The 25,681-nt window shown below is 38.7% G+C and overlaps 1 protein-coding gene across 12 annotated transcripts in view; it reads left to right on the top strand.

The window, feature by feature from the left end:
- The window catches only part of tenm3 (teneurin transmembrane protein 3), a 693,684-nt gene that overhangs the window by 158,428 nt on the left and 509,575 nt on the right, over positions 1-25,681 (top strand). The window contains exon 3 of one of the 12 annotated variants that reach the window (XM_073862719.1): positions 21,034-21,114. The exons of the other annotated variants lie outside the window; for them this stretch is intronic. The gene's annotated coding sequence lies outside the window, so the exon portion shown is untranslated. The remainder of the gene's footprint in view (positions 1-21,033; positions 21,115-25,681) is intronic. 12 annotated transcript variants of the gene reach the window in all.

Below are 25,681 nucleotides of genomic sequence, written 5' to 3'. Positions count from 1 at the left end.
ACCTCTACAATGGGCGCATAAGTGCACTGGAACAATCCTTCCTAAAATGCATTCAACTTTCGTTTACAAAGACCTGAAACTTACCGAGTGGTCAGGGGTGTTCGCTGATGTGCTCACGCAGAAATCGCTGCAAAAGATGCTTTCCAACAGCTGTTTTAGCATTCGTTGTAAACTTGTGGACCTATTTTTCCAAACGCCTCACACCCGTATATTCTTCCGTTGAGAGCTTGAATAATAGACACTCCAGCCCAGTTGGTGGCGATAATCCACCTTTGCCAATTGCAAGAATACAAACAACGTTTCCGGCGCGGAGTAATACCGTACCTCACAGCACATCTAATACAAGTCAATGGAGTTGGACAAAAACTACGATAAAACCTGTTGGAAAGCATCTTTTGCAGTGATTTTTGAGTGAGCATATCAGTGAACACCCCTGACCACTCGATGAGTTTCACGTCTTTGTAAACGAAAGTTTAATGCATTTTAGGAAGGATTGTTCCTGTGCACCTATACACCCACTGTAGAGGTGGAAGGTGAAACACCCGAAAACTCTCGGGCCAGCATCATATGTCCAAATTTCAGTCAAAACCATTCTATTTCATCATAAACAATCTGAAAACAGGGCTTTAAGTGTAAAATACCGAACTTGTCCTTTAATAAAAATAATATTTAGCTAAGATTTAAAAACAGAACAAATCAGCAATCAAACAAACATTCTTATGCTTGATATACATTTTTAATTGTTTTTCTCACACAAAATTTATAAATGCCTTGATGCCTTGAGAAGAATATTGACTAGTTGTTATGCCTACTTTAATGCCTTTTTTCAATTTATGATTTAAACAAAAAATAGCTGAAAAATGTCCTTAATGAGGCTTCCATCTCACAACCCTGCATACTAACAGCATGTGTAATCCTGTGAGAGACTCTGACTTCACAGCTGGACCAGAAGCAGCTCAGACCACTAAAGAATCTATTAATAGCTGACTAAGACTTTCACCTCTCCTTTTAATTCCTCCTTACAGCATCCCTTTGGACTCACACCTCTGTACTGTACCTATCAGACAAACCACGGACTTTGAATACTCTTTGTAGGACCTTGGCTCACTGTTGCACCCTTGATCAGTGCAGTGACACTGGTGCCAGGCCGACAGCAGCAGTGCACACGCACAGATGCAGCTGCTTGTAGAGAAAGTTAGCAATTAGAACCAAATGGCAAGGCACTTTAATGGTAATCTGCATTATCACTGACAAAAAGTGCAGTAATTGGGGTAATTAGTTCAATGAATTTCGGGTTAATAAATATTGCACAGATTTTGGTGGAGGGCTGAAAGTGCAGATGGTATGCCCAGGCATGCATAGGGTGCAGCTGGGGGTTGAAGCTCCAGCCTTTCCAGCTGTATGTTTAGAGTGTGTGCGTGCAGGGATGGGCTTCCTCTTCTACGAAAGAACAAAGAAGAGAAATTAATCGCTGGGACCTGATTTACTTCCACCTGTAGTAAAATGAACGAATTAACGGCAGCATAATTTAATCAGAGTGGCAAATAAAAACAAACAAGTAAAACCGTTCGACTTCAAAAATGTAGTTAGCTGCCTCAAAACCTCCCACTGCGAAAATGATTCAGAAGAGCCTTCTTTGCTCGACAAGTTAATAATATATTGCAATTTGTTAATTAAGGGCAAAATGCATGGGAGTTTGGGTGTTTTCCCAACACAAATTAATCATTGAAATGAACAGAGCGAGGCCTCACGCTCCTTTACGCCAGCCATAATGAAATAAAGGAGGCCTGCTGTTTGATGGGCTGTTTTGGGAGAGGGAGACGTGCCTGTGCCGAAAGAGGAAATCAATAGCTGGTTGGGTGGCGATGCCCTGACTGCTCTGTCAGGCACACCGTATCACCTCAGTTGCGCTGTGTTTCCGCTTTTTACCTTCCATTTGTTTCAAGCACAATAATGTTTTTTTCTAGCACCTGAATTGCGCTGTGCCTTGGACACAAGGGACACTTGCAAGTGGTGGCCGCATCGATTGCAATGTCTCATGAACGAAAACTCTGCAAAAAGAAATTAGACTCATTATAGATAGCGAATGTTTTTCGCATCTTTTTTAAGGTCCGTGGCTTTTTTCTCTTATAGTAAGAAAATGAACGAGGGTGCAAGAAACGCATTTTCAAAGTGGGAGTGATGCGAGGCCCATGCTGGGTAACCAGCAGGAGGCGGTCTCTGAGCTTGCAGCAAGCGAGGACTGATAAACACTCCTCAAAGACTGTTTCTGTCCATCTCCAAACTTTTGGGAGAGAGAAAAGAAGAATATGGCCCTCCATGCAAATAGCATGCTAATGACAGTGGATGGTGTGAGTGCCACATATGTTCATAATGAGTACTAGAGTGTAACTCTATGTTTATTTTTGAGCCAAAGTAATAATTAAAAATGCAAAAAAGGGTATCAATGCATGCTTATTATAAAGCAGACTCTTCCTCTACATATCTGTCTTGTCCTTAGAAAGTTTTTTTTTGCTTTTTATCTTTAAAGCAATGTGGGAAGTGTTTGGATAGTTCAAATTAAGAGACAGAAATCCCATAAGGATTAGTTAGTAACTTGCTGTGTATGCTGTCCTGTGAAGTATAAATTCTTGATGTAATGAAGCTAATTAATGCTAAGTTATTTGATAAAACTAAGCTAATGTTTGGTCTAATTCACACTCTGAATAAATAAAAAAATGTTTGCCCCCAAATAATTTTAAGGCTGTTGTGGCCTAATGGTTAGGGAGTCTAGCCGACGGTCGCCCGTTCAATCTCACGGCCAGCAGGAAGCGACTAACATGCTTTTGAGCAATTCGGTTGCTTCTCGGGCACAGCAGTGAATAACCATCCCTTGATTCAGGTGTGTGTGTGTTCACGATTTGCGCTGTGTGTGTTTACTACTCCATGGGATGGGTTAAATGCAGAGGTCACATTAAGAGTATGGGTTACCACACTTGGCAATCATGTCACTTTAATTTGTTTACCAAAAAATAAAATGTCACCATGTGCATACCTTGTTTTTCAAATACTGTACAGGTCTAAAATAATAACAGATGCACTTTAAAAAGAACAAACTTGTAAATTATTGTTTACTGATAAGCTTACAGTATATGGTGCATGTAAACAGGGCCTGTCACAGAATTTCATAAACACTGAGGTCCGAATATGTATTTTGCTAGGGCATGCATCCCCAGAAAAATTGTGATAACTATAGATTTTAAACCATGTCAGTATGGTCAATTGGGCCAAAGATCACATTTATACACAGTGCCCTCCATTGGGACAATAAAGGCAAAATTCTTTTGTTTACTGTGGAGTCAAGAAATGTCTAAACAGTACAGAATGTCACATTTTATTTTTAACATACACAATTTACCAACTCAATGGAACAACACGTTTGGATTCTAACTCTTAACTATCTAATGTGAACATATTGAGACAATTGGCTGACAAGTGTTAAGTGAACAGTGAACTATTCTGGTGTATTAATTGTTTACACATAAAAAGCAGAGAATTCGCAGTATCAGTTTGATTCAATGCTTCTGCAGTCTGAGTCTTGCATTTGGTGACAAGAATTTGATTTTCTTGTTCTTTGTTATAAAAAGTTTTTAAAATGTAACATTCTGTTCTTTTGACTGATATTCAACTTACCAATTTCTTGACTCTACAGGAAAAAGAGAAGTTTTGTTTATACTGTCCCAAATACTTATGGGTACACTGTACTGTATGTGTGTTGGTATAGGAACACATTGTAATAATACTTTCCTGGGCACAGTGGACTGCATTAGTAAAGTAAATATAATCTTACTGATATTAATATATTTATAGACAATGTTGCTTTAATCATTTTCTAAATAGAATAAAATGAACTACTAAAGGCTGTAATGAAACTAGGTAAAGAAGTTTATTAAATTCATTCACAATATGCACACACTTGTTATTGTCATACATAATATGCTGTATGTATCATTGTGTGTGTTTTAAGTTATAGCCTATATGAAGAGTTTGTTAAAGTAAAAAAATGCTATAAATATATTAAATCAATATACAAAGGTGCATTCATCTTTCCCATGTTATATTCATTTAGTTGACTAGTAGTATACACTGATTAAAAAAACATTAATGACATTAATCAAAACACTTACTTTGTCATATTAAGACGTCATTGCTGCTGTCATTTTTGTGACGTCGTCGCTGTACTTTTTTGACAGCGATTAGCTGTAAAATGTTTTGGTCCTGCTCGATTTTCGTTGACTTCGAGTAAAATAATAGAAAGTTTTTCATAAGATCCCCTCGGGTCAATGTGTTAGCATGACAGAAGCTTGATGTTGCAACCAGCATTTTCCGTCTCCCAAGTGCCTCTCCCGTAAATTATTAGATGTTGATGGCTTACGTTTCTTTCCCGTCACAGAAAACCACCACAGGTTTAGCAATGCCATCAACGTATTATTTTGTTTTTGTTTGTTTGTTGATCACGAAGTACAAAATAGATGAGAAAACTAGGATTCCGTGTGTATTCAGGATTTGTTGAGCGGATTTATTGCATTCTGCAGAGAAGGAGGACTGGCGTTTATCGCATTTTGGGAAAAAAAGGAGAAAAGGTGACAGAATAACACGGCAGATATCAGATTTCGCGTAAAATTAAGAATTTACTTTTTAATACTGACCTGATACAATACTGATTTTGGCAGTAACTCATTTTTTTTTTAAATGGCATTTATCGCGTTTTGGAACCAAACTCTTTATATTTAACTTAAAATAAAGAATTCAGACAATTAGTTTTAGTTTGCATCCCTGATTATTATAATCGGTTGTTTAACATTTCATTAAACACATGTAGAATTTTCAATGTTTGTTTACTTTTATCTTGTCTCTGTCAGGAACTGGTGGACGAATGAACCCAAACGCAAACAATATCGGTGAGAACAGAAAAACACTTTATTTAACAAACATAAAACAAAAACCCACGAGGGGGTACACAACATGAAACACGTTCTGCAAACAGATAACACAAAACTTGACAAGATGACTAGAACCACATGAACACAAAAACAAATACAAAATGAACCAGCACAAGACCATGGACACAAAGGGATTAAATAGGGGAAAACGTAACAAGATAACAAGGGAAGAACAGGTGAGGGGAATAAACTAATGATTAAACAATTTACAGAGAGATCAAGGGGGCGCGGTCAGGAGACGAGACACCGAAGGCACATGACTCGAAACACAAGATCATGAGCCTTCACATAGAACATGGGACTGCCAGAACCCTGCCATCATAACAAGAAATATCATAAAACAAGACTCTGTGGCAGGATCCTGACAGTCTCACACTTAATAACTGTCTGCACTCGTTGCACTTTGGAGCTTCTGTGATCTACACCTGCCTGGTTTGATCTGATTGGTTTGCTTGTTTGACCCAATGGGGCGCCACACAGACCTATTGCGTGTGACATCACACTGCCGCAAGATTGATTTATAGGCATACTGAGTCATATACTCTTGAAATGCTTTCGCAATGCTGTAATATCACGTGCCAATCGATCGTCACTGCGCCATACCTCAATGGTACAGCCATGCATGTAAGGCCTCATGTTTAAATGTATTCAGAAAGTGGACTTTTTTGCTTTTGCAAAAAGCTATAGTCTTATAGTCTGGAGAAAGAAGTACAGTCAAATATATTACAGTATGTGCTACTTTCTTTAAGCTCCTTTACAGTAGGGGGCTTTTTGTTATTTTGAAGCTTGAGAGCCCAAATCCCTATTCACATATGAGAAAGAGCAAGTGGATAATGTCATAATCTCAAAGTGTATGGAGCACTTTTATCGTACTTTTTCATCATTTTAAAAAATGCCACTCCCCGTTCACTTTCATTATACAGAAAAGAGTGGCCAGTATATTCTTTAACACTTTTCTTTTGTGTTTCACAGAGAAAAGTCACACAGTTTTGAAAAGTCAGGAGAGTGTTAAAGGTGGCATAATTTTAGCTTTTTTTTGGTGCAGTATTTCTTTAATTTTGCAATTCTTATTCATCCCATTCCATTTTTTTCTAGCCTTACTCTATATCAACTAATTTCTTATGGCTCTATCCTTTATTCCATCTGACCTTCACTGGAGACCATACTTTGAACAGGCTCTCTGTACCCATGGCTTTGCCTTGTAGCAGGCCCAGAAGGCCGGTCCACTCTTCACACTCTTCACTTCTCTCGCCTTTTAAATTTGCCATCTCACCTGGTCCAAATCCCATAATGAAGAAAGTGCATGTGTTGGCCCTGGAGATTTACTACAGCACCTGACACTTAGCCTGCAGAAAGCTTTACAGTTTTATTTAAAGAGACTTTGAATGTACACCACATGTCAAGAGTGATTGCTGAATGCAGGACCTGACAAATGACGACCAATCACGTGGCAGCAAATTAATGCATTAAAGTGCATATGGTCAACAGGATCAGCTGAAGTTCAAACCAAGCATAAGAATGAAGAAGAACAGCTGTGTGAAACCAATGAAAAGTTTGAGGATGTGCAAATTCTGGTGATCCTTTCTATATTCCCTTATGCATTGAGTTGCTGCTGTGTGATTGGCCAATTTAAATACTTGTGGTCAGTGAGTATGTAAAATGGCCAGTGAGTGCATGTTATTAATACTAAAAGTTACAATCATTTTGTTTAAGAAAAACAATGCAAACCACAGTTTTTAAAGGCAGAAATGTATGACATACTTTTTGTCTGGTAATTTTCTTTATTCACCTGTTTTTGGTAGCTGTGAAAAAAGTTCATTTTGGGGACTGTGAACAGCGCATGAACTGAAACAGCACTGATACCAAAAGTTTTACATTTTCAATACATCCTGCTGGCAAGTGTGTCTGTGGCCCAATTTATATTTTCTTTCATGAGCTCTCTCAAAAGCTGTAATTTCCTTCACAGATAGGAAAAAGAAAATCATGCTATCCCACCCCAATTGACGACAAAGACATAAGCAGCAAGCTCTGACAGTGGTAATATCACCAAAGTAAATTTCTTCAGTGTGTGGCTTATTTAATGCCCAACCTCTAATCAATTCTATTGATCGCAGCAGGAATCTTTCTTTATCATATGCACTGTTTACACATACCCAATTACACCAGCGTTTGTCATAAATTTACAGGCAGTTACAGCCTCCTGTCATACTTTTACAGGGCATTGATTAAAACATTACAGCTCTAATTGAGTATGTGAATCGATCGACTCTTTGTCCTCGGAAGCCACAGCTCAGCCTGGAGGAAAAAGATGTACTTGCTGTCTCTCTTTCTCTTCCCTACTCCCTCTCTCTTTCACTCTCTCTCCCTCTCGCATATGTACTTTCCAGCAGAGTTGCTTGTCCAGACCTTTGCAGTATGACTAAAGAAAGATGGAATACCAAGAACTAGGAATGAAGATTGAACTTCTTTTGATCGAGTACACACAAGTCACAGATTTGACATACTTAAGTTATTGGATGCTTTTCACGGTTTTTAAAAGTGTTTGATATATATATATATATATATATATATAGCATCAAGTTGCTCTCATGCTAACACATTGACCCCAGGGGATCTTATGAAAAACTTTGCATTAAGTCAACGAAAAATCGAGCAGGACCAAAACATTTTACAGCTGATCGCTGTGAAAAATGTTAAGCGACGACGTCAAGTATAACCGCAGCAATGACAGTGATCCTAATATGACAAAGTAAGTGTTTTGATTAATGCCAATAATGTATATTTTTTAATCAGTATATAACACTAGTCAACTAAATGAATATAAAATGGCAAAGATGAATGCACATTTATATATTGATTCAATAGATTTATAGCATTTAGAAAAAAAACTTCATGGATTTATTGCATTTTGAGGAAAAAATAATTTGTTTTTATGATAAATCTTTGAAAATCAAGTTATGGATTTGAATTTTTTATGTTATTATAACCTAAAGATGCTATGTGAAAGTTTGTAACAGAAAATAGTGGTTGTCATCTTGTCACTTTCTTGGTATAGAAAACACGTTTTAACTGAAATTTGTCAAAATGGATTTATTGCGTTTTGGATCCAAACTGATATATATATACCCCCACGGTTCAATACGGGCATCTGAATTGCGGTTGTTTGGTTTGTCCATCCAAATCTGTCCATTTTATATTCCCTGCACTTCGGTTACTGTGTGCACGCCTGCATGATCTGCGCGCTGGGATATATAAATAAATTCATACATCTATTTGTGTTATTTCAAAGTTTTGCATTCTAAAACAAATGATGTAAAATAGCACTAAAAGTTGTTCACTGGCTCATATTTGAAGGTAAACCACTTTAAATGCTACATAGCACTTATGTCGAATGACTATAGCATCACTTATTACATAAAGTAGTTGCTATATACTTACTACTGTATAACACTTAAAATAGTAAACGTGTAAGGATCATTTTGTAATGCCAGGACTAATGTACTTTAGCTTTTGCCATATGGATTTACACATAACTTTTTATTATAAATTAGTTTACAGTACACTATTGTATTCAGTAAGGTGTTGACTATGGTTGTGTAGGCGCTAAGACCTTTTATGTTAAATTACTTAAAGTAATGTTATACAGAAGGGTTAGTAAGAAGCACGTCATTCTCTCAAACTCACTGTGTTAAGCAGCTGCTCATCCCGGCACTCCATAGGCCACCAATTATAGACACAGAGGGCTGGACACCTGCAGCTTTTATGGCTGCCTTTCAATTAAGATCTGATTTAGGCCAGCAATAACCCTGTTACTCCCTTCCCAATGTACATAACTACCTCAATTAAATAATTAAGGGCCAGGGGACGTCTGAGACATCTTAGACATTACCTTATGTCTCCTGTGGCCAACTGCGGGCATCACTGGTGTCTACAGTGTCTATAGGTCACATGTTATGTTTTAGAATACAGCAATAGTCCCATCATTTTTGTAAGTTCTCCTGCCCCCTACTTAGACATTTTTTATGTGTTCTGCATTTATTGGCCGTCCGGGTTACTGTACATGCAACATACAGTGGTATGAAACAGTGTTTGCCCCTTCCTCATTGTTTTTTTGCATGTTTGTCACACTTTAAAGTTTCATATCTTCAAACTAATTTAAATATTAAGCAAAGATAACACAAGTAAACACAGCATGCAGTATTTAAATGAAGGGAAATAAAATCCAAACACACAGCTTTGTTACAGAGCTGTGGAGGAATTTTAGCCCACTCATCTTAGCAGAATTGTTGTTATTCAGCCACATTGGAGGTTTTTTGGGCATAAACTGCCTTTTCAGCATCATGCCACAGCATCTCAATAGGATTGAGGTCAGGACTTCGACTAGGCCACTCCAAAGTTTCATTTTGTTTTTCTTCAGCCATTCAGAGGTGGACTTGCTGGTGTGTTTTGGATCATTGTCCTTCTGCAGAACCCAAGTTCGCTTTAGCTTGAGGTCACAAACAGATGGCCACACATTGTCCTTCAGGATTTTTTGGTAGACAGCAGAATTCATGGTTTCATTTATCACAGCAAATCTTCCAAGTCCTGAAGCAGCAAAACAGCCGCAGTCCATCACATTACCACCACCATATTTTACTGTCGGTATGATGTTCTTCTTCTGAAATGCTGTGTTACTTTTACGCCAGACGCAATGAGACACACCTTCCAAAAAGTTCAACTTTTGTCTCGTCAGTCCACAGAGAATTTTCCCAAAAGTCTTGGGGATCATCAAGATGTTTTCTGGCAAATCTGAGATTAGCCTTTATGTTCTCTTTGCTCAGCAGGGGTTGTCGTCTTGGAACTCTGCCATGTAGGCCATTTTTGCTTATGGTGGAGTCATGAACACTGATCTTAACTGAGGCAAGTGAGGCCAGGTATGTTGTTGTGGGGTCTTTTGTGACCCCTTTGATGAGTTTTCGCTGCGGTTTGGGGGTAATTTTGTTCGGCTGGCCACTCCTGGGAAGGTTCAGCACTGTTTCATGTTTTCACCATTTGTGTATAACTGTGGTTCGCTGGAGTCCCTAAGCTTTAGAAATGGCTTTATAACCCTTTCCAGACTGATAGATCTTAATTACTTTCTGTATCATTTGTTCCTGAATTTCTTTGGATCTCAACATGATGGGTGTATCTGAAATCAGGGGCTGCGTCCTTCGAAGAACGTATTTGAGGGTCAATGACAAAGGGTGTCCCTTCTTCACATGCAGCTTCCAAATGCGGCCTTTGTTTTCATAGATAGATCCTTCACAGCATTGGCTATCCCAAGATTCAACCACTTGTCAATGATATAAAACACAACATGCAAGTAAAAGTACAGTCACATGTATATATTGCATAAATTGAGCAATAAACAACAGTATAAAAACCACCACTGGGTCAGCACCCCCTTAACTTCACTTGCTTATTCAGCCTTATGTACCCTCTCGATCCCTGCGCTCTGTCACAGAGCGACGGCTTGTGGTGCCATCTCAAAAAGGGAAAAAGCGCATACCATCTCAGGAGCTGTTCCACAACTGTGTAATGATCTGCCGGTCGCGACACGATCTGCTGACTCTGTAGCTGTCTTTAAGAATCGGCTAAAAACCCATCTTCCGCCTATACCTCACTTCCTAATATAGGATACTGTATACTGTGTTGGACTTGATGAAACTATTTCCAGTGCACTTATGAGTTGCTGTTCTTTTGTTGCTATACTTGCTTCTATTGTTAACCTCATTTGTAAGTCGCTTTGGAAAAAAGTTTCTGATGTAAATGTAAATAAAAGTTTTACTGGCAAACTGAAGCCATAAGGTCACTTTATGTGAAGAACGTAACAGGTACAGTCAGATCTCATTCAAATATAATCCGAAATTTAAGAGCATGAGGCAATCACTCATTCGAGCCAATAGTGTTTTACATTCCAAGCTGACGTAATAATACAATTGGTCAAGAGACACACAAAAGCTAATGCTATTTCACAATCAAAGATGATGTATAACATCTTCTGGCACCAGAGTGTACACACTGGATTTGAGATTTACAGCAGACACTTTTGCGTCTTTTCCAATTGTGACAGTTTAATATGCTGTGTTTTATATCATATAATAAATAAATGGGTACATTATGTAATGTGATATGTAATCATTGAAAAGCACTGTTTCTAAAAGATGTCTGAACAGTATTATAATGAGGAATTTTTTAGCTTGTTAGAGATTTTAAAATGAAATTTATGTTTTTTATACTATACTTTACAATATAAAGATGCACAGACTACTTGTATTTATCACAGATCTGAAATTGCTGACTGACATTTGGATAATGGTAAACAATTATATAATTTTTGCACAAACAACATAAACTTGCATTTCTCAGTATCTAAAATTATGTTCTCAGCCCTCTAAATCAAGGCAGCAATAATTCCCAACTTTATCCACCACCCCACCCCCCAAATCCTAAAGGCATTGCTGTACATTTTTTTTAGGAATTTCAATAGCTGAGCAAATGCTTTACACGGCAGTGGAGAGTGCGCTGGGAATATACAGTATGTGCAGGAAATTGATCTAATTATCTCATCAGGCCTCAGACTTTACAGATATTTACTTTGATCTAGTACTATGGTGAAATGACTGCACATCAGCTTGTAGGAAAACTCGTTTTAGGTCTGGTAATCAAATCAAAATCAATCCAGTTTTGCGATTTAGCCTCTTTTGCTCATTTGTAAGGGTGATAGAGCTTCCCATGAGCTTTCCATCTAACTGAGACAGGTAACACCCTCTTTCACAAATAGGGCACATTTAAATGAATTTATGAGCTTGTTTACTTGTGTACTGGGAATGCTATGTCTAAGCTATGGATAGACCATATCTCTATGGGGCTTCCTCTGATCTCCCACAAGCATCTGTCTCACAGGTCTATGTCTCATTAAATCCCTTTCCTATGTTGCAAACACACCGACGTTCATGTTTTGTTAGTGCTTCATGGACAGAGTGGTAGGCACTTAATTGTACCACAGATATTTGAGACCCAAGACATGTTCAATTATTGAGGCAGGTCCTTAAGAAATAGATTTTTCTTATTTCCTCGTTCTGTTTTCTTTCTGTTTTTTTTTTTTGTCGTCCCCTCCCTTTCCCTTCCCATTAAAAAGTAAAGAGTAGAGAATAGATTTGGCTGCAGCATCCTGGTGAGATGAAAGTCCAATTATCTCCACAAATGAAAGGAGAAGCCTTAATTAGGACTGAACCAAATCTGTGTAAGGGGAATGTGTGCAGCCATAGAGATGGACAACCATGCGGTCTCCTTAGCGACCGCAGACAAAAAGGAGGGAGGACCGGAATTGGAGGTAAGGGAGAACGAGAAACGAATAGGTGTTTGTAGCTTAACGCTGGCCAAGGTGCATCTACTGTATGACTTGAGAGCCCAACCCAGTTGCTGACGCCCTGAGATTACCCAACGCTACACGTCCACTACTGTATTTCCAGCATTAGCTTTGATCTGCGCTCTACCAGCAGGGGCTGCTAACAAAACAAGCTTTTAATGTTATCCCCAGCTTCATCCTCTATCTTCACTCTCCAGCCTATAGGACTCCTCACTAGCGCCATAATGCATAGCAAATTGCTCCGTGGCCATTTCTAACAGTATTTTGCAATAGTCACGCTTTTCTCAAGGCCATATATAAGACACAAGGAAGTATTTGACTGCCAAATATATAGAGACACTAAGACGGATAAGAATGGGGTGGGTAGTGTCTCCATTTTATGCTCATGAACACTTTCATGTAGCTGTTGTTGCCACCAAGCATTGCAGAATTATTACAGTTTTAATTAAAATTGCAATATGACTTGCATGCAAATATTAAACAATGAATTCGGTGATTTCATTAAAATGTATGGTCAACATGCAGTGTGGTGCTCTATTTAAATGTCTGCGGTGTTACCATTTTCTGACATTTTTGAATATGATTACGCCTCTTCTACCTTTTCTTTATTGGGTGACTTCTCTTCCATCAAATGCATACTTCAAAATCTTGCCAGTAGGTCACCCACTGTTTTTTAATTCTATGCATACTATGAAAGCCTAATTTACTTTGGTTGCACGGTCTACCAGTGCTACGGTAGCATCACGATTCCAAGGTTTCAAAACACTGGTGATGCTGGCACTGTATTTTTTAAACCATAGTATCGTAGTGCCGTCTGATGTTTTTGTCTGTAACTGGTGATGTGAAGCAGTTGCACTGTTTTCGCCCAAACATACATTTTACACGTATGTATGCAAGAGTATTTAATAACAAGAGAATGCTGACAGCTATCACCATTCTGTGCCCTTTAAGTGTGCAAAATGTAAAATCTGTGCCTACTGAGTCAACAATTTATGCACATTTTACTTCTTTTACAAAACACACAAAGGTTACTGAAACTTAATTTACTTTAAAGCAACACTATGTAGTTTTTTTTACCTTTAAATAATGTCTCTAAAATTATTTCAGTGATAGAACAACTTTTAACTGGACAAATTGTACTGTTGCTGCAACCTGAGCAGCCTCCTAGCTGCTACAAACACACTCTGAAAGTGGCGATGGAGGGTAGAGCACACAGCCCCGCCCCTCCTCGTGCCTGCAGAAGAGTGTCTGATTCCAGGCACTGCTGCGTTTTCAACCACATGGGGGAGCTGTAAGTCATTTTTACATGGAAACTACATAGTGTTGCTTTAAATTCTTTATCTATATTTTTAAAGATTTCTTTTTAACATGTTTAATACAAAATGAGATGTTTTGCATGTCATATTGTTTATGATGCAGGTTATCAGGAGAAAGGGACTGAAAAAATAGCAGCTCAACATTACTTTTCAACATAATAATACATTTATAGCTTGTCTATGGAATGCCAGCATGTCAGCATTTACATTGTCTGGGACTTGAAATGCCATAACTCATGGGCAAAATTCACAAACATTCAACCTCAAGAGTATTTCCTTATCAGGAAACATGTTTGTAAATGTGTTAAATAAAGCTTAAAAGAGTTGTGGGAAGATTGGTGATGATGACGTTGAGGTCGAGAGAACGGTGTGTAGTTCGCTTGTAGCTCAAGGTTAGCTTTTCATTTTTAGTAAACAGCATTTATTCAAAATTCATAAAGGTTGTGTTCATCCATGAAGATAAACACTATTAAAGTATTCAGTGGAACAATATCTTCTGTTTTTGTCTACATTTATTAGGGGTGGCACGGTTCATGAAAAAAATCAGAACCATTCAGATAGCGTGTTTCCCTTTTGCGAATCGCGCAAAAGAAGAGGTGAATGGTGTGGAGAGTGAGTGCTGCAGGTCATGGTATGTGTAGAAATGGCAAGTGGGAAGGAAGTCTGCCCGGATTTGGAGGATGCGCCAGCGTCATATAAGTTTGGTGTGTGAAAACATTTTTTATTTCATGTTACCTATGATGACAGCGGAAATAAAACAAAACATAGAACTGCGGTCTATGGGCCCTATCTTGCACCCAGCGCAATTGACTTTGTCAGTGACGCATGTATCATTCGTGTTTTGCACGGGCGCACAGCGGGTTTTTCCCTCCACAGACGCACGTCGGCAAACTAGGGAATGAACTTGCGCTCCCTGGGCGGTTCAGCGCAAAAAAGGAGGCGTGCTCCGGCGCAAACCATCTCTTATGCTATTTTGCAGTTTCAAAAAACAATTGTGCCACTGACCAAAAAAAACTAGTCTTAAGTCAGTGGTGCGATGCGCGTTGTTCATTATGCTATTTTAAGGGCGCATGCTTGACCATAATATATAGCGTGCACAACCCGCACACACTTTGCTTATCTAATCTACACAGATGCAACAGTTATTTTGCAAATCATAAATTGTTACAATAAAAAATATTAACACATGAGATAAGGGAAATCATAGTGGTGAGCATTGTGGTGATAGTTTTTATTTATTGTGTGGCTGCGTTTAAAAAATTCTCATGCAAATAACGATTAAAATATTTTCATAAGTTTGTTGTGTGGCTGTATTACGTTTATTTTATGTAAATAATAATTAAAATGTTTTCATAAGAAACCTTAATGTATATGAACTTGATTTGTAAGTATACTTTGGGGTTGGACCTTGCTTGCATTTCTTGGGTCCGATTTCAAAGCCCCCAAACCCTTTCAGCGGTGAGGGTGGACGCAGCGATGTCCTCTGCTGGCGTCAGGTCCTGTGTAGAGGCAGATCCACGGCGTGCCCGATTTATGCTGGCAAGCTTGGGATCCCCCCGTCTCCTGACATCATTGTAGCGCTTGGCGCAACGATGGGGATGCCAGCTGATGAGACAATTGTGGCTATTTCCTCTCACGCCTGTTTAACCTAAGCTGATTTGGGCGGGTTTCTCCTATCCCCATACAAAACAACTTCTCTGTCTTTGACTGCTCTTACAAGAACGTGGGTCTCATCGGCTGTGATCCGCTCCTGGCGTGCGCCTGGTAAATCCGTCATAATAATAGCAACCCGCCATGGAACTTGCACCCTTGCGTTTTAAGGGAATGTTGGATAGCGTTCTGTTTGGTTTATTTGACGTTACGCCCAAACCACACCTATGAATAATGAACCTACTTCAGACCAACCCCTATTGATTTGCGCCTGGCGCAAGAGTTATTTCTCCCGCCGGGAAAATAGCAACAGCGCCCAAGATCCGCCCACAAAGTCACTTGCGAATAAATGTAAAGCATGTTGAAATCATCATTGTCTTCCCTCTTGCTGTATCAAAATCTCACCTGGCTTTCCTCAGAGATGGTCCTAATAATGTGCTTAAAGTCAAATTCAGTTTGTGCATGATTACATGATTTTTTAATACATGTTTTTAAACTTGACTTAAACATTTTTATAGATTGTATTTCTGGATTAAAGGGTAAATCAACATCAAAATGTATGCAATACTTAACTGATTAATTTAACTGATAAATAAAAATAAGAAATATATGTATTTTTTAGTCTGCCATGTTACCGGCTTTACTATGACAGCAGTTTTCTGCAGTGTTTCAGTTCCATGGTCTGTGAGTGTGCAATGTTTCCGGCTCTGAGAATCTCGAGTCGCGCGGATCAGCCGGTTACAAGTGGGTCTGTACAAGTGAGTTTCCTTGGCGATTTAGCAATACTGACTCAAGTTACTCACACAACCCGGATCCTTAAAAGGAGTCGAGTTTGCCAGGCCTAGTACCAAAACTGTGATCCTAAAATCGTGATACGCACCAAACCGTGAGTAATTTGAACCGTTACACCCCTAGTTGACACCCATATAAGAAGATAACATAATGACATTTTAATGTAAATACACAATAAATAATTAAATTAATACAAAAACATATTTTTAAAATTTAACATTAATCGGAATAATTTTATTTTTTATAAAAAAAAGACAAACCAGTGTTTTCTTGCTGTAATCGCACAGCACTACTTTTCACTTTTTTTGCAGCCTATGAGATACTATTCTCCAACAGCTATTTCATACACCACTGAGGCTTTGCAAAACAATTCCCATTGCCTACTCTTGGGGAAAATCACACCACATAATTAAATTTACTCTCTCATATCTGCTTTATATAGATGGCCCGTGCGCCAGTCAATCCTTCTCAGTCATCTATACATTTGTGGTCATAAAGTTTTCACCGGAACAGTAGACATGCAAGTATTGCAGCATTAGACTGTGTAATCTTCTTGCTTTACCATTCATAGACTGCCATTTTGCTTTCATACAGTATGTGGCGGACAGCCAAGGGACGAATAGGAACATAGCACGCATTTCATCCCAAGCAGAGGATTAAGGCAAACCCCCAAGCTTACCTGTGGCTTCAGATGCGTCTCTAATATCAAACAGCCAGCAGTATCACAGCATCTTAACAATACACGCCCGCTGCCTTTCCGACACAACAATTTGCTTGTCGTAGCTGAATAGTCACTGATATTCGACAGGGAAATGAAGAGATGAAGAGATGCAATACTCTCTGACTGTATTAGATTAATAGCTTATTGATGAAGGCACTGATCTGAAATGACTCTTGCGGTACTTTAATGTCATATGCTTAGTGTGCGCAGCACCGCATGAACTTGAACAAACGTGGGGTTTATACTATTATAACAATGTTTTTTTTTTGGCATGTTGATTACCATTGTATTATCATTTTACTACAAATGACACGGTTGAGCTGTGGTTACTGTACCAAAAGCCCTGTTAATTTGTGGTTGCCATAGCAAATGTTATCTTTATCTTGCACTTTTATTTATAAAAATACGTTTTACATATCAACAATATTTCAACATAATTTTCACATTATTACCTTTCTCAGTATTTTGTTTTGAAAAAAAAGTAAATAATATTTAGTAATAATATTTAGGGATCTTCCTTATTTTAAATTTGATCCGCATGTTATGCAAATCTGTATCAACTAGGGATATTAACAATTAATTGATCTTCTATTAAAACTTGACAATGGTTGAAAAAGCAAGGTCATGCACGTGTGTGCGGTACCTGCGCAAAAAAAAAAAAACATACAGCAAGAGAAAAAAATAAAGCAAGTGCTCACGAGTTAAACTATTAGGGGTGGGCAATACAGCCTCAAAATATAATCATGATATTTTAAGATTTTTTTGCGGTAATGATATTTATGATGGTATAAAAAAATTATGGAAAAGATATGGCAATTTCCATCCAATGAGCTGTCATTGATGACAGAATACTTAATTCAAAGTGTAAATTCGTTGTCATAAGGTGGCAGAAGCAGCATTAAAGGGAAACTTCACCCATTTGCATTAAGCTTTGTACCGTTAGAACCCCAGTCATGTTTTTGAATGGTCGTGCACCATTCCCTCAGTTTCCCCTGAGAGGGGAGAAATACTGATTTCAGTGAGGCACTTCCTTCTTTCAATGATGTAAAAATCGTCATTTTGCGTCATTGAAAGAAGGAAATCCTGTATCTCTATTGAGTGTGAAAGACTACAGACACTCATTCCTCATTTTTCCAAGGTGGGGGCTATGGGTGGGACCCACTCACGCTTCAGACCAATTACAGATAAGTGGGTGGGACTTACGAAAATATACGAACACAGACCGAAAAAAAACGACCAGCCGCCATCTTTATGCTAAGCTAAGCTAAACAGAAGTTGTGGAGCGAGCCAGAATTCATGTTACAATAACAGTGGAAGTTAATCAATATTACATGGAAGAGGGTGATTTTACAAGCGTGATGCTCTAATCCGCTGTACATTGCACCTTTACTGCAAAGAGCTGAGGCAGATGTAGGAACAGAAGCCCGAGGAGTAGGCCGGAGCCTGGGCGTCGGCTGGGTAGAGGAGCCCGGTGAAGAAGCAGCAACCATCGGCCTATGCTGCGTAGAGAAGCTTGCCTGTTCTCTCGCTGTGTTGCTTCTTTATAACATTTCTGCATCAGATAAGGATATGGACGTTTGTTTGGTTAAGGTTTCTATGAAATAGAGGAACTTTGCTCGCGTTTGGAAAGTTTATTTCACGGACATGTTTCGGTTTACGAGCAGACGCGCTGCGGAGTATATAAGCTTGGACGGACTCGCGCCGTTTGCTTTCGGTTTAACATTTCTGGATCAGATAAGGATATGGACGTTTGTTTTGTGAATGTTTCTGGTCGCGTGCTTATTTCAAAGACGTGTTTCGGTTTACGAGCACAAGCTCCAAGAGCTGAGGCAGCGCGTCTGTGGAGATATTATGCAGGGGACGCGTTTGTGTGGAGGATGCAGGGATAAACGGACTAAAGTGAGTGTTTATATTTTCTTTGTTATACTAACGTGGCATTTATGTACACAATAGCATATCTGAGCGGTGTTTTATATGTCTATATTGTGAGAGCAGTGAGGCCAATAATAACACAAATGTAATTACAGTAAACAAGAGACAAAAAGAAAATTGGTAAAACTAAATAAACATTTAAAATGCATACACTTTTTTTAAGTACTTGGAAAGACATTTGTACTGTGGATCTGAAACCGCACGTTACTGTTTGAATAAGACTTTGATACACACCAGGCCAGAGTGTTATTGTGTGTACCACAATGTAACATCACGTTTAAAAGTAAGACATGATTGGTGTCAGTCATACACAGTGGTGGTGGCTATTTTCTTTGTTTTACTAACGTGGCATTTATGTACATAATAGCATGTCTGAGCCGTGTTCCGAGTAATGGGAGTGGCTTGCAGAGCTGTGCATTGTGGTGCATAGTGGCAGTTGTAGTTTTTCATACAAATGTGCTCTAAAGTCACATTTTGTCTTTTCTCTGTCAAATAGGCACAAAATTCTACATTTATGTTACATTTTGACTACAAATATGACTCACTTTCCATAAAGATTAATGTTCCTATCGGTGAAATGGCCCTTTAAAGTGCAAAAGTAGTGACACTACCACACAGCATGAGTCAAATGTAAACAAAGTACACTAGAGATGAAATGGTATGAAAATTTTACATCACTATGACACTACCACAGATTTTCAGTAATTTTCACACATCCCAGTAACTTAAGTCATTAGCTAACAATTTTAAATGTTGATTTTAAAATGATTTTACATGATTTTAAAATGATTTTTGTTTGCATAAACATCAAATAAATACATTAATCATGGCACATTTGGGTTTGTGAGATAAATGCTCATGTAGTTCAGATAGAAATCAAGTGAATAAATCAGATTTTCATATAAAAACAGAAGAAATCAGCAAGGCATCTGTCTGTTGGGAGAAATTTGGGGGGCTTTAGGACCCAGGAGTGGACGATGCACCCGCGCCTCGCGGCAGTCGCTGAAGAAACAAACAGGGTAAAACTGAGCTTTAAACTCATCAATGAGTTTAAAGCTCGTTATGGAATGTAAATGCACCATACGTCATCACGCCGCTATATCGTTGATATCATGTTATGACATTGTTTATCATGTAAAAATCATACCGGTATTATCATGAACGGTATGATATGGCACACCCCTACTAGACACCTGGGCTTTTTATTGTCATGTGAGACGAGGCTGGCTGTCAACGCAATAAAATGGCATGCACAGTGGATCAGATTGGGTCCGATACAGAAAATGCAAATACTGTTAGCCTACTGAAAGCAAAGACAAGGGAAGCTTGCAAGCTTAGCATAATGCTGCTAACACTGCTATACACAGGGAAGGAGACCAGAGGGCATTTTTAAAGGGACAGTAAGTAGGGTTTTATTAATCAAAATCAATGTCTTTATGCATAAATATGTCCTCGTTGGTGTCAAATTACCTCTGCCAGTGATCTGACTTTTCTTTCTAAGCTTGTCTTTACTTATATTGAACGGGTTAGTCCAAGGAGGCTTCCATGTCGTTCCACCATATTGATAAACTATAATAGCAGAGAGGGACAAAAAGCACTAGCCTACCAATTAGGGATGGGCACGGATATTCGAATATTTGATCAGCAATAATAATTCGAATTTAAAAAATGCTATTTGAATGTTTGTTTGTTTTTAATGTGCCACCAAAGGGTTACGACTTATTTAATGCTTTTTCACTTCATCTATACTGTCTTTTACAGGCTTAAATATAAGATATACATGAACATTAATTCGTATGTATTTCTGATTGTTTGGCAATGCAGATTGCAGACAAATTTAAGTTTTTCCATTTATCTCCGGGTTTGGCCGCGCCGAATGTGGCCGCTGGCTCAGTGAGGGCTCACGTGTTATTAAACGTGCTTCTCCGCCCCCCGCGTCAACACATCATGAGAGATTTGTAAGCTTTCTGTTATAAAGTCTACTTTATTTTGTTAATAACGAGACGGACACGGAGAACGAAATGAAACGGAGAACATTTATTATATGCGGTGCTCTTTCGAAAATAAACTGGATGACTGCACATAGCAGTTTAAAAGCAAAGCTCCGTCTTTGTGAAATGTTGTTAAATTAAGCTAACGTTAGTAACTTTGCACAGTCAACAATATTCTATCGAGCCAGCTTACGTTATTTGTAAAATAATGTTAAATACAGATATTCAATCTTGTTCAATCCGTCTGTTGTTTTTATAGGATAACCACCATCACGAGGAAGAGTTTTGTCCGCAGCACCGGCATTATTGTATCTAGTCAGAAGAACTTTCACCGAAGCAGGTAGGATAAATACGGTTTTCTTCATTCACAAATACATGTTAAACTAAACTGAGAAGATATTTATATGGCGACTGAGCAGTCGGTTATGTAGATGTGTTTTTTCGTTTGCTTCAGGCTCTTATTTGCAGTATGTTTAAGGGTTTAAATGATGATAGCCTACTTTGTCAGGTCCTCAAACTTTGCTTAGATTTGGGGTTAGTATATAATATTTGGTATAATATGTATGTAAGATCAAACAGTAATGAATTCATACTAACGACCAACTTGAAACTAAGGGTTTGACTGACTCAGACTTCGCTCCGCATGGGGTTTTAACACCTTTTTTTCTGTAGGATATTTTTTAAGAAGAATTTAAAAAATATATATTTTTTACAATGTTTTCAACTTAAAAATACATACATATATAAACATACAGAATATAAGTTTAGCTTGTTGTGGATATTTCCTAATTATAAGCCTTCTGTGAAATTATGACAAAATTAAAAATACAAAAGACGCATGTCTTAATTAACGGGTTCGGGTCTATATTTTAAATGATCAGCCGGGTCCGGGTCGGGTCTCAACCTATTAATTCGGGTCCCGGGTCTGTTTAACATTGTGGGTAATACCCGAGGTCGATCGGACTCGGAGAAAACACACTCACATTTAAATAAAATTTTTCAAAAACAGCAAAAAAAACTTAGATGAAATGTCGCATACATTTTTTCTATGACGCTAAAATTGCGTTAAAAAGTTTATATTTGGTTGCTCCAACCAGGCAGCTAACGTGCATGCGCTCTTGTAATGTTTCTCTGGCTACCAGTCAGGAGCTTCTGCAGTGAGACGCAAAGACTTTACCTTTGACAATTGGCTATTTTATTTAGAAGGCGGGACCTATTCCGCCGTACCGCTCATTTTGCACTGACTTCTCTCATTTTTATAATAATATTATAAATTGACCATCTTGCTGTTATATCTAAAGTTTTCCCGATCTGCTCAAAGAGCACAGAGATGATAGCAAAGAAGTAAAGCTAACGAAAGCAGCCATGACACTGAACGAGCAATCGTTATTATGATCCAAATGGGCAAACATTATTAAGCTAGTTGACCCGATACACAACAAATGTAAAACTGCATTATTAATCACCATGACTGTAAAGTGGACTTTTAAAGCTGGAATAAGCATGAAACATTTCAATTGTCAAGAGAGGAATAACATGATGGAACTTTCTTGGAAATAAGGATTGTGCATCACACAGTCAGGTACAAGGAGGGAGAAGACTAACTTCTATGGGTAAGACAAAAAGTTTAATTTCGCTACTTGTTTATTGACTTATTAATAACATTTAGCTAAAGAATATTCGGGTCTGTGTCTTCCTGGATGGGTTCGGGTCCAGATTTTAAATAATAGATGGGTCCGTGTCGGATCCGGGTCCAGCTTTTAAATAATAGACGGGTCCGGGTCGGTTCCGGGTTCCAGCTTTCAAAACAACAGACGGGTCCGGGTCGGTTCAGTGTAGCACATTTACGGGTCTGATCGGGCAGCAATTTTTGGACCCGTGTAGACCTCTACATTACAGCTACCGTAGTTGCAACACGCATTTGGAAAAAGCGAGGCGCTAGAGAGCACTATTTGTTTGAATGCAAAATACAATTTCACCACTAGATGGGGTAAATCCTGCTTATTGTCTCTTTAATGAACATTTTGATTAAAATGTCATCTTAAATTCTTAAGATCCTAACACTCTCAATGCCCACTTTCATGTCATTGGCTATATGCCACTGCAGTAAAGGCTTATTGCACTATTACAGTTAATGATTATTTGATTGATTGATTGATTGATTGATTGATTGATTAATTGATTGATTGATTGATTGATTGATTGATTGATTGATTGGTAATGTAAACGATCTGTATCAATATTGTTAATAGAATGGTAAGGTTACAAAGGAAAAAGTGCCATTTTTGGTCCTTCTACCATCTGCGAATGTGCACCCCACTGGATTGTTGCACGATTGAGTATCAACTAAACATTTACTATAGTGCTTGAAGCTATACTATACTAAGCTATTTAAATCACTACGTACAATCAGCAAAACAACACGTGGTACCTCTGCACCCTCAAACCGTGGATGCAATGAGAAAAATCACTTTTTTTGTCTGTGTGCAGCTTTTTTGAATGTGACAGCACAATGCCACCTACCGCTGTGACAGTGCATTTTAAAGCATGCGTGGCATCAATAAATAATGCGTTGAGTGTCAAAGTGCAGCACGTAATCAGCCAAAAACAACAGCAGACGCTGCTTGATCTGCCATCCAACTAGTGCACCACTTAAGGGACCACAATTACAGCCAACAATCGCCGCCATCACAACAGCTGTGTGGCTACCTGCTTTAAATGCTGTGTGTTACGGATCTATAAAGCGGAGAGCCAGTTTTGGCTAGCTAAATCTGCTACCTGTAGCTGTTGCCTTGTTTAGATAGACTGTCTAGAAATCTTCATGCCCTTTCTAACTTTTGTATATGCTTTTTGTCATTGGCTAGTCCAGTCAGAGACTGAACAATTCTTCTGCTGCAAAACACCAAAGACAGTCTTCTTGATATGTGGAGGTGGTTGCATCACCTCAACTTTGTTCAAATGACAGAAAGTCAGTATTTATCTATTGTTTCATATCAGCTGGTGAAGCTTCTCTGTGTGTGATATGATACCGGTGCTTTTGGCATCTCCCCTAAATAGATGAAAAGGCTGTATTTGTGGTGAAACACTTCTTTGGGGGAAGATCTGAGATGGTGGCTGAAACTTGTGGATCTGAATAGACTCAAAGTATGATTTGTGTGAAGCATAGATACAGTCATCCTATTTATTGTATCTGTCTGCATTACAGATTGTCAAACAATGCTTTCACAAGACCACTATCTTTCAGGCTGGCAAATATCTTTTCATCAACTGAGGGAATATAGCCTCTTTTTCTCTTAAGTGTATTTGTTGATGTGGAATGCCAAAGGCAATTTGATTGGCATGTATAGCAGGTTTAATCCATTTAACCGTTTACATAACTGCAACACACTTGTCCATTGTTTGTATCACCTTGAGATGTTTGCAATGCTATGTACTGTAAGTACCCATGGCATCTCTAAAGATGTATTTTTAGTTGTGCTACGAAACTTGGAAACACTTTTTTTGTGTCAGAAAACTATTTATGCTGTCAAAAAAGAATTCTTTGTTTTGAATCTTAATAGAAACTTAAAGATTGCATTAAAGTGTCATACAGTATTTTGTGAAGCATAAATTCCGTGAATCTGTTCATACCATCTTTGGGCATTGGCATATTTTTTTTACATCTTACATTTAAATTTTAAGTTTTAGCTTGATATCATGTCATCACCTGAAGGAATACTTATCTTTTATACTTGAATTTGTTTATATGGCTCTCATTTATGTCGGATTATTAAATTCTTACTTTAAAGGCAAACTTTGCAGCAGGAGAGCTGACATAAGCGTTGACTTTTCTGTCCCTGGAGATGCTGTGGCGGCTACAGGCTGTCTAATCTCTGAATCCAGGGATGAGATAGTTCCTGCAGTAAATCCCACGGGCGTGGACACTGGTTAATGGCCTTGGTATTTAGACGCGCATAATGGGCCCGGTCTTAAGGAAGTGCCGCGTTCAAACCTGCTCTCATCATCGTCTCCAAGGACCCAGGCTCCGCCGTCTTGTCTTTCTCCCTCATCTCCAGGGCCTTGATCCTGACCTCCTGCTGCATTAAGCTCTTCTTCAAATCCGCTGTGGGGCCACTCCTGTCATCCCTCCCCCTATCTTTCCTGTTCATCTGCATAACATCCAATTCAAAGTAATTACCTTGGATTATAGCAGCTGGCCAGGTAAAGTCTTTTAGGCTTGTAGGATGAGCCGGTCACTTTGTTTTTCTTCTCTCTTTTTCTCTACTTGAGTACATATGTATCCAACACAGTGGAAAGGTTTAATTAGGTCAGCTCTCCAGTCAAACCCCTCCGGGGTCATGGTGAGCTGGTCTCCATATAATTTATCTATGTATTATGATAGGTCAAAGAGACAATTAAATCAAAGGTGATTTGGCCTACATAACAATGGGAGGCACGAGACGGTGTGCCGCTTCAGTTCCTGGTCCTCGAGCGCCCGGGATCATTAGCCAGCAAACGGCTGGTTGCAGATCGAGGCTAGTAGAATGCAGGGAGTCAAACTGCTCCATGCCACAATCACAGCAGGATCACCCCTCATCCAGCCCTCACACTGCACCCCTGCTTGGCATATTTGTGTTCAGACATGCAAACGATGAATCACTAATTCTAAAACCTTGCAAGTTTGATGCTAGCTGCACACTACATCATTTAAACAAGCACTTGCGGTGCACATCCGGCCTTGGAGATGTTGTTTGTTAACCAAAGGATGCGCACGTGTTAATAAACACAGATTTAAAACATGTCTTAATGACAATATTTCTTTGTCCTTCCCATGCGCTTTGGTCTGTGCCGTCCAACTGCTACTAGTATGATCACTGAAGAGTAAAGGTGAAGAAATCCCCTCATTTCTGAGCCAAAGCGAGAGGGCT

Source organism: Misgurnus anguillicaudatus, chromosome 3, assembly GCF_027580225.2.
Source record: "Misgurnus anguillicaudatus chromosome 3, ASM2758022v2, whole genome shotgun sequence".
Taxonomy (NCBI): domain Eukaryota; kingdom Metazoa; phylum Chordata; class Actinopteri; order Cypriniformes; family Cobitidae; genus Misgurnus; species Misgurnus anguillicaudatus.
Note: the sequence above shows the minus strand (reverse complement) of the source record. Positions and strands in the feature narration are given on the sequence as shown.